The sequence below is a fragment of the Phalacrocorax carbo genome, chromosome 1, assembly GCF_963921805.1.
Source record: "Phalacrocorax carbo chromosome 1, bPhaCar2.1, whole genome shotgun sequence".
NCBI classification, from domain to species: Eukaryota; Metazoa; Chordata; class Aves; order Suliformes; family Phalacrocoracidae; genus Phalacrocorax; species Phalacrocorax carbo.
Genome location: NC_087513.1, coordinates 127202725 through 127215795, shown reverse-complemented (window position 1 = coordinate 127215795; position 13071 = coordinate 127202725). Strand labels below are relative to the sequence as shown.

The 13071-nt window shown below is 44.4% G+C and overlaps 1 protein-coding gene across 5 annotated transcripts in view; it reads right to left on the bottom strand.

The window, feature by feature from the left end:
• TAB3 (TGF-beta activated kinase 1 (MAP3K7) binding protein 3) overlaps nucleotides 1–4714 on the bottom strand; it is a 49268-nt gene extending 44554 nt beyond the window's left edge. For 3 of the 5 annotated variants that reach the window (XM_064473683.1, XM_064473676.1, XM_064473691.1), the window contains exon 1: nucleotides 4236–4713. The gene's annotated coding sequence lies outside the window, so the exon portion shown is untranslated. Of the gene's footprint in view, nucleotides 1–4235 lie in introns of all 5 variants that reach the window. The other 2 variants (XM_064473700.1, XM_064473706.1) reach the window with 1 other exon arrangement.
• Between the last annotated feature and the right edge of the window lie 8357 nt (nucleotides 4715–13071).

The window sequence follows — 13071 nt, the reverse complement described above, 5'->3', positions numbered from 1 at the left end:
CACTACTTTAAATTCAGGCCCTGAGTAAAACAGAACCCATCTGGAATTCAAGAACTAATGCGTCTTAAGAAGGCAAATCTGTATATAACCTTAACAGAGATGACAGTTTTCACTTTTGTACTATAGTGCTATGCTGGCTATTATGAAAGACCTTGAAGAGGGAGAAACATAAAACATAGTAAACACTACGCTGGATGAATATTGAAATGTTAGTTCCACTCCGACTTTAAACTGACAAACACACACAGAGTCTGATCTACCTAGTATATTTAATCTTCAAAAAGAGAAAAAGAACAAGAAAACCCCCAAATATTAAGAACGCACTGCCCCTCTAGATCGGTATGGTTTATTAGCAACATTGTAACTTTGTCTCACCTTATTACACACTGATTTATTTTTTTTTGCCAGATGTATTTCAGCCTCTCATGTCAATAAAAAGGTTTCAGTGATGGTTTTTTCTGGTAGTTGTGCACACATCTCCCGGATACTAGTACCACAGTGTCATCTTTTAAGCACTGACTGACACAGCACAGCAGTCGCTGACCAGCTATCCATCTCATACAGAATAAGAGATACTGAGAATGGACACTCAGTACCACAGAACTATCTAGACTACCAGGTCGAACTTGTATCGTTTGTCTGAAGCTTGAGAGAGAAATTTCTGTAGTATTACTAGCATATTTACAATCTGAAAGCCTTTCAAAGGACAACTTTGATACTTCAAGGTTTGGAGAGTACAAGAACCTATTCTGGAAATGTTTCCAAACAACACCTTCAACATTTGCATACATGAGTCTAAACAAGTATTTCAAAACCCTCACCTTTCCATTTAGAAAGAATGCTTCACGGATGTGAAATGGCACCATGACATCACCACACATTCAATCTCAACAGAACGATTCCTGGTCTTTCACAAGAACACGACAGCTACTACCAGCCTTCAGACAATATTTTAGTCTACTATGCCCATAGAGAAATAACAGTCTGCAGAAAATTTACATTATATAGGTAACTGAAGGATAGCACCAACTTGCAAAAAAGGACAAGTAATACCAGGAGAAGCTTGGCAAGGATTCAAAAGTAAATACCTAATATCAGTTTACTGCACTAGGCAGCACCACTTTAGCTTTATGCTTCTGTTTGAGTAAAGACAGTAACAGGGACAGGAAAAAATATTGCAAAACCACAAGTCACAGATATCTCTACCTTGTAACTTGAAACACTTTCATTCAAAAGTAGTCCAAAAGGTGCTTATGAAAAAGTTTGAGGCTTTGTATACACTCTTTTAGTTTCACTCTCCATTTGTCACTTGCCTTTTAAATGTACCATACAACAAAAACTCCATCACTGCAAATACCATTACTTACATTTATATGTGCACACACAGGTACACACAGGCCAGGCACTACACCTACTTCAGCTCACAGCAGTGGCAAGAAGAGCATGATACAGATGCTCCTAGAGCAAAACGCCATAGTCGAGTGGGATGACTAAGCATACACAATAGATCTGACATTATCAAAATTTACTAGATTTGATCCTGTACTCAATGTTTGGATCATCACCGAAATACCTTTGGTGTCAAAGAAGTGAGTCAAAGGCTTTTGCTCACATTGTTAGTGATTTTGCTAAAACATTGCAGCTGTAGAAGTAAAGATTTGAACTATCATCCTACTTGAAGATACAGCTCTTAGAACAAAGCTCACTAAACCATCTTAAGTTTCACATTTATTATGCACTGCAGTACACAAGGAAACATGTAACTCTGAACCTAACCAAGAATACTTTTGCAGGTCAAACTTTGAGGCTACTTACGCTATTTAAAAATACAGACAAAACGAATCATCACAGGATTAAAGTCAGGAGAAAGCACCTACAGACCAGCGCAACTGAAAACTTCACTTCAGCACTACATAATTTTTCAGAGGGGACAGAAAGAGTCTAACTATTACCAGATAACCTTAAGGATCATATTAATGTATTCTTGGGCAACTTCAATGGAATCCTTTACCGTTAGGATTACTATTTACCATCACTCCTCTGCAACTCAGTGGAGAGATATCAGCACAGACACATCACCAAAGTTGGGTGGAAAAGACAACACATTTTCACACCACCTATTCAATTTATCTTGTATTCCTCAAGATGACAACTAGCGGAAGGAAAAAGGAGCCTCAATGAGATCCAGGAAACAACAAGAAAGGATGGACACAGATCTCTCAATACCCTCTTTACATTTATCTGCAATCACTTACAGTGAAGGTTATGACCCAAGGCAGATAAAAATGCATCATAAAAGTACAGTTTCATAATATGCAACCATCACACTTATCCAACTCACTGTACCTAAGCCAAAAGATTTAAGATTAAAGGCAGACTTAAATACTGATTTTCTTATCCTGTACTAATGTGTGCAAAATCTGATATATTAGTAATTTTACGGATGAACTGAGACAGTCTATATACACATTAACACAGGCTGTTACGGCATTCTTCAGATCACTGCTATCAACTGACATCATTCACAAGACGGGACAAAGGGCAGGCTTTAACAAATGTTGTGAAATACTTTATTTTTAAGAATCCTGTTCCTCTCTCGCTGCTGAGAGGAAATGAATTTAACATTTCTTCTTTTTACATGAAATATGTTAACTGAAAATATACTTGACAAGGGGCAGAAGAAAGTAGTGCGTTTCTCAGATCTGAAAAACAAAATTAAAGCTATCAGAACAAACACTGACCTTTGACCATGCAGACTTTACCTGTAAGTTTTATGAGTTCTTTTATACTAAGCCCTCTGAAAACAGAACTGGCCAAGTGGACCCGTTACAGAACGTAAGCCTGTAAACAAACAATTACTACTCAATTTTGTAACAGTGAACACCAGCACTAAAAATAACAGACACCTATCAATACATCAGTGGGATAGGTTGGCCTATCCACTCTCAGTATTTATTTAGAACGGAAAAAGACGGGACAAGGAAAGCTACCACACAACACTGAGCTAAAAAAAATCTTGAAATGTGGTTATGTTAAATGCAAGTATAAAAGCATTACAAACATCTTTTTAGCTCGTTTCTTTATTTAGCTGATATTTACTGTATTAATTAGCTATAAAGATATTAATAGACTACTAATAGCATCTTCAAACTAGTTCCCAAAACCTTCAAAGACAGTTTTATCCATATTTACCTGAATATAGTGTCTTGCTTTAAGTTTTCCCATTACCTTCCATTGTGGCACACCCGGGGCCATTCTTTTTTTTTTTTTTTCTTTTTTGGTGACAGGCATTCTTTATCAAACTCCAAAGTATAGTTACTCTCAAGCCATCTAAGCAACTGCCTTTCCTCTCCTCATTTTCTCCTTGCTAAAGCAAGGGAAATAACCAATATTACAAGTCATGTTTGAACAAGGGGAAGACACACCAACTGCACCGTGAATCGCTAACACTGGAAGAGTATCAATCCATAAATAAGAATAGCATCCTTCTACCATATCCACCTACACTGAAAAACAAACCTGAGGAAAACCCAAGCTATTCTTCCCAACAGCCAATATAAACAACCGGAAAGGTCTCAGATCTGACCTGAGGACAAGACTCTGGACAGAGCATAACTAAGGCCTTGCTACCTTTGGGGGCCTTCTGTCTCCAGAGCCAAACCACAACAGCAGCAGCATCATACTGCAGTCAACACGTCGAAGAGGCCAGTAGCAGCTCTTCTACCTGTGAATTTATTCGTTTGTTTTTTCCTTTACACAGCACACGCAGCATCAGCGGCCCAGCAGACACCACGGCCCCCGCTGAGCGGGCACCCACATCCCACCTCTGGCGGCCACCCAGCCACCCTCTCCAAAGGGCTCCAAAAACAAAGACCAAAGTTTCTTTCTGCCGGGTGCGTGGGAGTGCGGCAGCAAAACAAGGGCCAGCACCAACACCGGCAGCCTCCCGTCACCACACCCCTGCCCCCGCACCCCAGAGGGGACACCCCCACCTCCCCCCCCCCGCCGGCGCTGGGGTCCTCTCACCCCAGGCAGGCTGTCTCCCCTCAGCTCCAGTCGCTCCCACCCTGCCTCTCCCTTCGCCGGGAGGGCGTGGGGGGTGTCACCCCACCGCCCGGCGGGACGGGGCGCGGGGGAAGCACTGAGGTACCGCCTCACACACGCACACACCCCTCCCGGCGGGGCACCCCCGGCCCTCAAATTCAACCCCCCTCCCGGCCCCTGCACCCCCTCACCGTGCTGCGCTGGGGGCTCGGCTCCGGCGGCTGCATGCCCGCTCGCCCGCCAGCCCCTCGGCCCTCCCGGCCACTCGGCTCGTCCCCGGGCCTCCGGGACGGCGGCCGTTGCGGGGAGGGGGCGGCGCGCCGGGCGCCCCGCGCAGGCACCCCCCTCCTCCTCGGCGCGAGCCGGGCGGGGGAGACGGGAGAGGCGAGTGCCCCCTCCGGTGCGAGCGCGCGGGGAAGGGGGGAAGGGGCGCTCTCCGGGCTGCACCGGGTCTCTGCGGGGGGCGGCGAGGAGGAGGGGAGGGGGCCTGGAGCGCGGCGTGCGGCGGGGAAGCGCTTCCGGGATAGGCGGGCCAGGCCGCACGCTCCGCGCGGGGCGCTGGGGCCGCCGGGCGCGCGGCGGGGCGGGGGGGGAGAGGCCCGGCCTGCGCCCAGCAGGCTCCGGTACGGCACGGCGCGGCCCGCGCGCACCGCCTGCCCCCGCCCTCGCGAGACTTGGCTGTGGCTGGGGGGGGGGAGGGGGCGGGGGTTTGAACGCGCGCGGCAACCAACGGCTGCGGGGGGAGGCGGGGACCGGAGTCGGTGCAGGGGAGGTGCCTGGGCGTGGGGTCGCGTATGTGTCCTGTCCCCCCTCAGCGCCTACGCCCGTGCCGGGGGGTTTCCCTCAGCTCGTCTCAATAGAGGCTTCCCGGGGCCGGTCTGGGGGCGGTGGAGGCCGCCCGGCTCTGCTCCGCCCCGCCCCGCTCCGGGGCTCTGTGAGGGTGCCGCCAGCAGTGTGTGGCGCACCGACGGCGCGGCGCAGCGCAGCGCAGGGAGGGCGGCGAGGGGAGCCGTGCCTGGCAGCGGCGGCCACGGGAGTAGCGACCGCGGCCGGGCCGCCGTGGGGAGCCCGGCCCGGCCCGGCCCGGCCCGGCCCGACCCTTGGCAGCCAGCGGTATTGGCGGCCCGGCTGTGGGGGCGGGGAGCGCCGGGGTGCCGTGGGCCCGCCCAGGGTCCCCCGAGTGCAGCCAGCGGGTGGGAGCTGGCGCCAGTGTCCCAGGGCTTCCCCCTTGGCACAAACCTTCTGAGCGCGGTTTGGCGGCCGTCGAAACTTTGGGGCGTTATTTTCTCAATATGGCCAGCAACAGTAAGGTGTACGGACCCGAAGTGTACAGCGCAGTTCTTACTTGGAATAGCTATCAGCATAAAAATGCACGTCTGCGGTGCTCCTACCCTAAACTCTCATCTTCCCATGCCATTCCCAGTAATGTTTTTTGCGTCCCTCTGCTTGCAGGACAGGCTTCAGGCAGTTCTGATGAAACACACTGATCCAACGTGGACTTTTCATTAACGTCAATGGAGGATGAAATCTTACTATTGAAGCAGAGCCTTGCAGATGGTTTAGTGGGTGTACATTGCTTTTTCATCCACAGACTGGGCCTTAGTCTGAGATTACGTTCTTCTGCTTGTTTGCACGTGTAAGCTGGTCTAAAGCATCTCCTCCCAAATGGCGAAGACCATGATTTGTGTTTCTCATTTCTTCTTGTGTTCAAACAGTTTTCTTTGTTTAGCTAGCATCTGTCTCACATTGATCCTTTTTTATTCTTCTTAGCGCTGTTCATCAGAGCCACAGAAATACTAGTGCACCGAAATTAATCAGAGCAGATGCAGAGTTCCTTTAACCACCTTCTGTCTCTGGCAGAGATCTGGGAAGTGCAGGGTGAAGGAGGAGAGGAGGGGGCATGTATCATGTATTGCCATTACTGACCCTCCATGTCGTCTTCTGTACGCAGAGGCCTTCGCTGCTGTGTCAGAAATTGTGTGAAGTTAATTAAGGAATTCCTGTATTCTAATCCGTACATCGGAAGCAAGCCAAGCCTGACTAGCATTTCTGGGGAGGCAGGATGCAAAACCAGAAGTAAACAGGATCTCGGTGCAGCAAAACGGTTACTTAACAGACTGATTCTTATCCTATGATTGGAATTAAAATCATGATGCTGAGGTGCACATTCCTCAGCAAAAATCCATAATTTCCAAATATAAATGCATGCTTTTGGACCCAATAAATACTTCCAGTAGCTCTATCTAGTCTTTCTTGAAATGTTAGAAACAACCCTTTGTATGGCTGTTGATCCTTATGCATGTTGGAGTCTCGATTGCACGTACTGGCCCTGGCTTGTTCAATGTTTTTTTGTGTTGTCCAGCTGCTGTCTTAATTCATCCTGTCATTTGTTGCTTCCAGATCTTTCAAATCAACATCCAAGTCAAACCTTTCCTCTGCTGTTTCTCACTGTCTGTCCATAAACTCCCTGTACTACAGCTCCAGGGTGTCTTGGCTAGCCAGTGTAGCATCATGTAAGTAAGCTCCATGGCTCCATTTCAGTTCAGCAGCAAACAATCCTTTATTTTTGTTTGGAAATGATGCTTTTCCTCTGCAGTCCTTTGCAATGGGCTGTAACGGAAGGCTTATCATCTAGCAGTTGCTTGATATATCTGCACCCATCCCACTTTCAAAGCAGGAGTGTTTCAACAGAAATTGCAGAGGCTTCGTGTTTTTCATCTGTCCTTAGCTAGTCATAGATTTTAAAGCAGGATTGTGCTACTGGCAAATTAATCAGCCTCAAACTTTGCAATTAATTGCGGCAGAGCCAGTGCTCTGCTCAAGAATTTAGAGAAAAAATCCTCATGGGTATTAGGTGCCTGATTACCCCAGAAATCAAAGATTGTATATGTTTCAACTCTGCTGAACACATCTCTGAAAGAAGTTCATTTGATTGCTGATCCAGTTCTTCTGTTCCCTCTTATCCATATGACAACTACAACAATTGGTTGTGCGGAAAATGAATATTAGGAAAGTATTTAATGTATTTTTAGCCGCTTCTAATGGGATTTAGCAGCTGGAAACAAGGAGAGCTTGCACTGAGTAATCAGGGCAGTTCTTAGACAGCTGTGTGAGAACCAGTGTATCAGACAGAGCTCTGAAATACATTACCGTTTTTTTCTGTATTTTAAAAAATGTAATAAGTGCAATTAAAAATTTGAAAACTAAACCTCAGTACTTGCAGTTAGGACAGTTAAAGTAGAGTGGAATTCGTTGTTCAGTCCAGTTCTGTAATAAAGTCCAGATAAAAATGCCCTTGGGTTTGGTGTGACTTTTTTAAAAAAAAAATATTTAACGCTTATGGCAGGTCTTACTACCCATCTTTGAAAGGCCTCAGGTTGGGATTTAAGTTCCATGCTGCATTCATTTCTAAGCAGAACAAAAATATAGTTATTTCTGCTCCCCTTTTCTCTTTATGAACAGCAGTCTAAGAGACCCATTTTCCTATTTTGGAAGAAAGACATTTTCTGCATGTTTGTGCTGAAGAATTGCAGCCAGAAAAGTATCTTGATAAAATGGCCCTCTAGTATTTTATATGTTTTCTGTCTGAATAGTTTCTATGCTGAGTTAGTTCCATTTACAAATCAAAAGAGTAATTTTTCAATGTACACACTGTAAACGGAGTCTTGAATCTGGAAATCAAACTCAGTTCTTTCTCCGTGTTACATTGTGATCAGTAATGTGTATTTTGTCACTGAAATATGCCTAACGGTTTTATCTGATGATGTGTAAAGTAGAATACTGTATGAATCCATTTGTCATAGTTTTACTTAGAAAAAGAAGTAATATTTTTGGTCTTCGTGTACTTGAAGTAATTAATATCATTATTAAAAAGCCAAGAATGTGTTTCTAGAGTAAGGAGGTGCCATTTTTTCATACGGTTTTCCATATGGAAGGGAATTATGTTGGGATGAAGTCTACGCAGAGTAATCTATAGGCCTGTGGCAGTACCTTGTGTTAGTGTCAGATCTTGCCGACTCCTGTGATCATTTACTTGTGTATGAGAAGCTGCAGGCTTCAGGGTCTAATCAGAGTTATTTAGGTGAACGCTTGTAGAACCAGAGCTCACAGTGAAGGATATCCTTTCTATAACAATTTTAATTCCGCCTGCAGAATTAAATAGAAAATTTTAGTCCTGATACGTCAGTTTAAACTTCTTAAACTGTCTAGCTATTCTTCAATAAATCCTGTGTCATTGGTTTATAAGGCCACCTCACTTATCTGTCTTTCATTACATTTTAAGGAATGTATCCTTGGCCTTTCCTCATCTTAAGGTGAATTCTATCGCCTAAAAACAATTAATAGAGGACAATTCATCTACTAGATTCCAGATTTAGTCAGAACTTCGTGGACCTATGCATCACCGTTTGTACTTTTCCTTTTGCAGTAAAGCTGTTCCCACTCCATTAGGTACCCTGGTTATTTTTCCATTTCAAGTTGGTGTCAGCCATGTGCCTCAGAGAACAGGAGAAAATGTTTATTGTTTTAACAGGGATCATGGAGCGAGAAGTTGAGTTCAAAATGAAGGTATCTTGGAAATTAAGAGTAAACACAGCAATACTACAGTCAGGAAGTCAAAATAAACCTTGTCACACCCTCTGAAGGGCAACTCAATGCAGTTCGGGGAACCTGCTGGTGTATGTGTAGAAGTACCTATATATGTCCGGTCGATGAGAAGGCATTATCCCTCGCTATTATGTTTCCTGTGCCTAGTGGTCTCCACCTTAGACGTACAACACTGCAATCACATCTGTATATACACCAGAAAGTTTTCAAGGCCTGCCTTTCTATTCTCAAGTTCTGTGAGCAAGTCTAGCAAGTGGGGACAGAACCCTGCTGCTGTTTGGAGAATGCTCTTTTGACACAAAGTACAACTCAGACACCAGGAAGAGCAGTAGAGTTAAGTGCCAGCATGCACCTTTTAGTTGGCTTTCACTTTTCTCAAAGACAAAGCATGTATTAATAAAACCCTATAGAGCAGTCCCCATTTTTCTTTTTGCAATTTCCATAATTAAATTTGCTGCTTTATAAATTTCTAGCCTGTGACTTGGAAGAACTTCATCCTACAGAAATACAGGTTCTCCATAAGCACACTTAAAAACTTAAGAAAAGTTTCAAGTGTTCCTTTGCAGAGCTTTCTTAACCGCTGCAGTCCTGGTGTAGTCATTGTCACGAGAGCTACTTGGTGCTGAAAAGCTGATGAAGCAAATCAGTAATATAGTAAGTGTCGAGACAAAAGTGTTTTCTGAATGTTTGATGGGATATGTAGTGTGAGGGAAGTGAAAAGACATGCTTTCATGTATGCCTTTACGAGCATGCCTTTTTGTTGTTAGGGTTCAAAGACTTCAACAAGACAATTCAAAGAGGATTTGTAATTTTTTTTTTTTATTCTAAAGGAACATAAAGACCGTATTTACCTTTTGGATGATAGATATAATTGATTCCTTTGGGGGTATTTTTCATTAAAATTAACTTTGGTGCTCTGGTCAAAGCCAGTTTCTAAATAGCTAGGGTTTCCCTGTGGTAGCAGGAATTTAAATGGATTATGTCATTTGCTCCTTCTGTGCCAGTGCTATTGTGTGGGACTACTGTATTCTATAAAGTTTGCTGTCCTTTTTTATCTTAGGAGTGGCTGAACTTCCGCAGTGGACACAATGACTGGGCTATAAGTCTGTTTTACCATTTATGACCTACACGTGTTATATAGATATACCTAGATTAGCGAGTATGCAATTTGTAAAATTGCAGGTAAAGGATTTTGATATTCTTAGGGATAAAAGATATACATTTGTAGATTATCTTGATAGAAGATCTCACATGCTTTTCTTAATATAGGATGATTTAGTGGTTTGCTGTCCGTTCAAGATGAGAGTAACATTTTTGCCACAATTGCTATAATTGGATGTAGTAGTATCAGGGTGATGTTTCCAGTTCCCAGATTTTTCACTGGGGTATGACATTTGAAAGGGAGATAGTACTTTTGAATTATACTGACTGCTTGTCTAAACTCATCATCACATACTGTCAGTGGCCCAGTCATTGCTTGGTGCTAGCTTATCCTGTGAACAGGAATATGGGCAGATGGCAGATTACCATATCACATCAGATACGGTTGCTAGTAAGAGCAGTCAGAACAACTGGGTCAGAAAAACCAATCTGTAGAAACTAAATACCCTTATAGGAATGCGTGAGTTCTGCACAACATATAGAAAGCACTGCTGCCTGAGGATCAAATGTTTGTTACATTCTTTTGTGTTTTCCTGCTCGTATCTGTTGGGCAAGAGATATGTAACGGGTGTTAGAGCTGTGTGGTTTGTTCCAGGGGGGAGGAGCAGTGTGTTTTGTCTGTGACAAAAATACTTCCTTTTAGTATCTGATGTTATATTCCTGGAAAGAGACACAAGTAGAATTGAAAATGCTTTTCAAACCATGCTCTGTAATACTACAGAAAGTTGCAACCGTGCTGTAGGATGTGAATAAAAACCAAATACTTATGTGACGTTCGGAGGGTTTCCTACTCATTAACTAAAATACAATATATCTCATTCTGTGATCGTTTTGATTGTATTTTACAGCCTGATGTGGTATGTTTAGTTTCAGCTCTACTAAAATATTTTGGGGCAGCAGGACTGCTTTAGTAGGGCAAAAGATTTGCGGAAAACACTTTTAGCATTCATAGAATCACAGAATGGTTTAGGTGGGAAGGGACCTTTAGAGGACATCTCATCCAACCCCCCTGCAGTGAGCAGGGACATCTTCAACTAGATCAGGTTGCTCAGAGCCCTGTTCAGCCTGACCTCGCATGTTTCCAGGGATGGGGCGTCTACGGCCTCTCTGGGAAACCTGTGCCAGTGTTTCACCACCCTCGTCATAAAAAATTTTTTTCCTTATATCCAGTCTAAATCTACCTTCCTTTACTTTAAAACCATTACCCCTTGTCCTGTCACAACAGGCCTTGCTAAAGAGATTGCCCGCATCTTTTCTATAGTCCCCCTTTAAGTACTGAAAGGCTGCAATAAGGTCTCCCCACAGCCTTCTCTTCCCCAGGCTGAACAACCCCAACTGTTCTCAGCCTGCCCTCGTAGGAGAGGTGCTTCAGCCCTTGGATCATTTTTGTGGCCCTCCTCTGGACCAGCTCCAACAAAAGTCCGTGTCCTTTCTGTGCTGAGGGCTCCAGAGCTGGGCGCAGCACTCCCGGTGGGGTCTCACCAGAGCAGAGTAGAGGGGCAGAATCACCTCCCTTGATCTGCTGGCCACACTGCTTTTGATGCAGCCCAGGATAACGTTGGCCTTCTGGGCTGCAAGCGCACATTGTTGCAGCTTTTCCTCCACCAGTACCCCCAAGTCTTTCTCTGCAGGGTTGCTCTCAATCTCTTCATCCCCCAGCCTGTATTGATATTGGGGGTTGCCCAACCCAGGTGCAGGACCCTGATTCAATCTATTGAGCTAGCACTTAAAGTATCTTTATGCAGTAAATGATGGGGCATAACCAAACCAAGTTTAATCTAGCTAGCATGCAATTTAAGTGTCATAAAAACATAGCCCTGTAGGTTTTAGTGAGGGTTCACAAACTTCATATGTGTGTATATATATATATGTGCAGGGTTTTCTGCAGGTTTATATAGTCAGTGATGAAGTGTGAGCTGCTGAGTCTATTCTGTTGCTGGTTCTAGCTAGACAGAAGTTAATGTGAGCGTGCCCAACTACACTACAACCAACTGTTGTGGACGCATGTGCACAGAGGCTGCGCTGGTGTCATAGTACATAGGCTGGGTTAGTAGCCAGAGATTAATGTAATTTATACCCTGCATGTGTTCGTGGGTAATGGCAAGCGTTTTTGTCTCAAGTCACTGGACAGAGCATATAACTTCTTAGACCTTGAAAAGGAAGCTTTAAAGTAGACCCCCATAATTAAGTCGTTAAAAAGGTCTTCATCACTGATTTCCAGTTTATGATTATCTTGCTAGTACTGTGTAATACCATACAGCCAGAGTAGTTCTGTAGGTCAGCAGCACCACTTGTAGAGGAAGGATGAGGTTCTTGAGGAACACTGGTTGCTCAGGGAGAGTTGAGGCTAAGACATTTTTTAAGTCCCAGCTTGTGCTGCAACACTTTATTGAAATAGTTCCGTCAGTTCTTGAGAAGCTAACACTTAACTCTGAAAACATCTGTGACTGTGTTCCCTATTCTGATCTCCCACCTCAGGACAGTAATCAGTGAAGTAATAAACTCCCAGCAGCCTGTGACAGCTGTGAATATTGTAAAGGTCTAATGATACTCTAAGGTCAAAGCAGAGCGCGAGACAGTGTTGGTGGTTCTCAAGGACTGCACACAATATGACCTCTGTGTAACACTGTCCTTCTGCAGCCTTGGCACTATGGACTATTGTATGCAACAATGAGATTTTGCAGGGTCACTTACAAACGTGTCTCATGTACAGCTGGGGACACATAGCTTCTATTTGACAAAGTTATACCAGGTCATACATGGTGTTTGAGTTGTTTGCAAACTTGTTGAGTTGCATTGGCTTCCAAGTGGGGCTTTTTTCATCTCCAGCTAGCTGAAAATCATTGTCCCTTCTTTCTACCTGATGCTGTGGTCAATAGTAGCAGGTGCTTCCAACCCTTCCAATGTGGTTTATCCCAAATGCAAAGACAGCTGATGCAAAAAACCATCTTCACTTCTCCTAACATCTGTCTCTGCTGAGGTGCTTTTGCTAGCTGCTACACATTCCTTGGTAATAACTTGAGAGCAATTAGTGAATCAAGCCACACAGCATCAAGTCTGTTTTGATCCACAGACCGCTGGTTGTTTGGGGAAAGCTAGTTACAGGACCTAATATAAAGTATATGAAGACTGGAAACAAACACTGCTGTCCCCAGGCAGAATTAGGTGAACGACGAATAAGCCCATTTTTATGGAAGTTCCAAATGGTCTATGGGAAAGTCTTTTTACCAAGACACTCGTAATAAAGTTTCAACCCCTTCT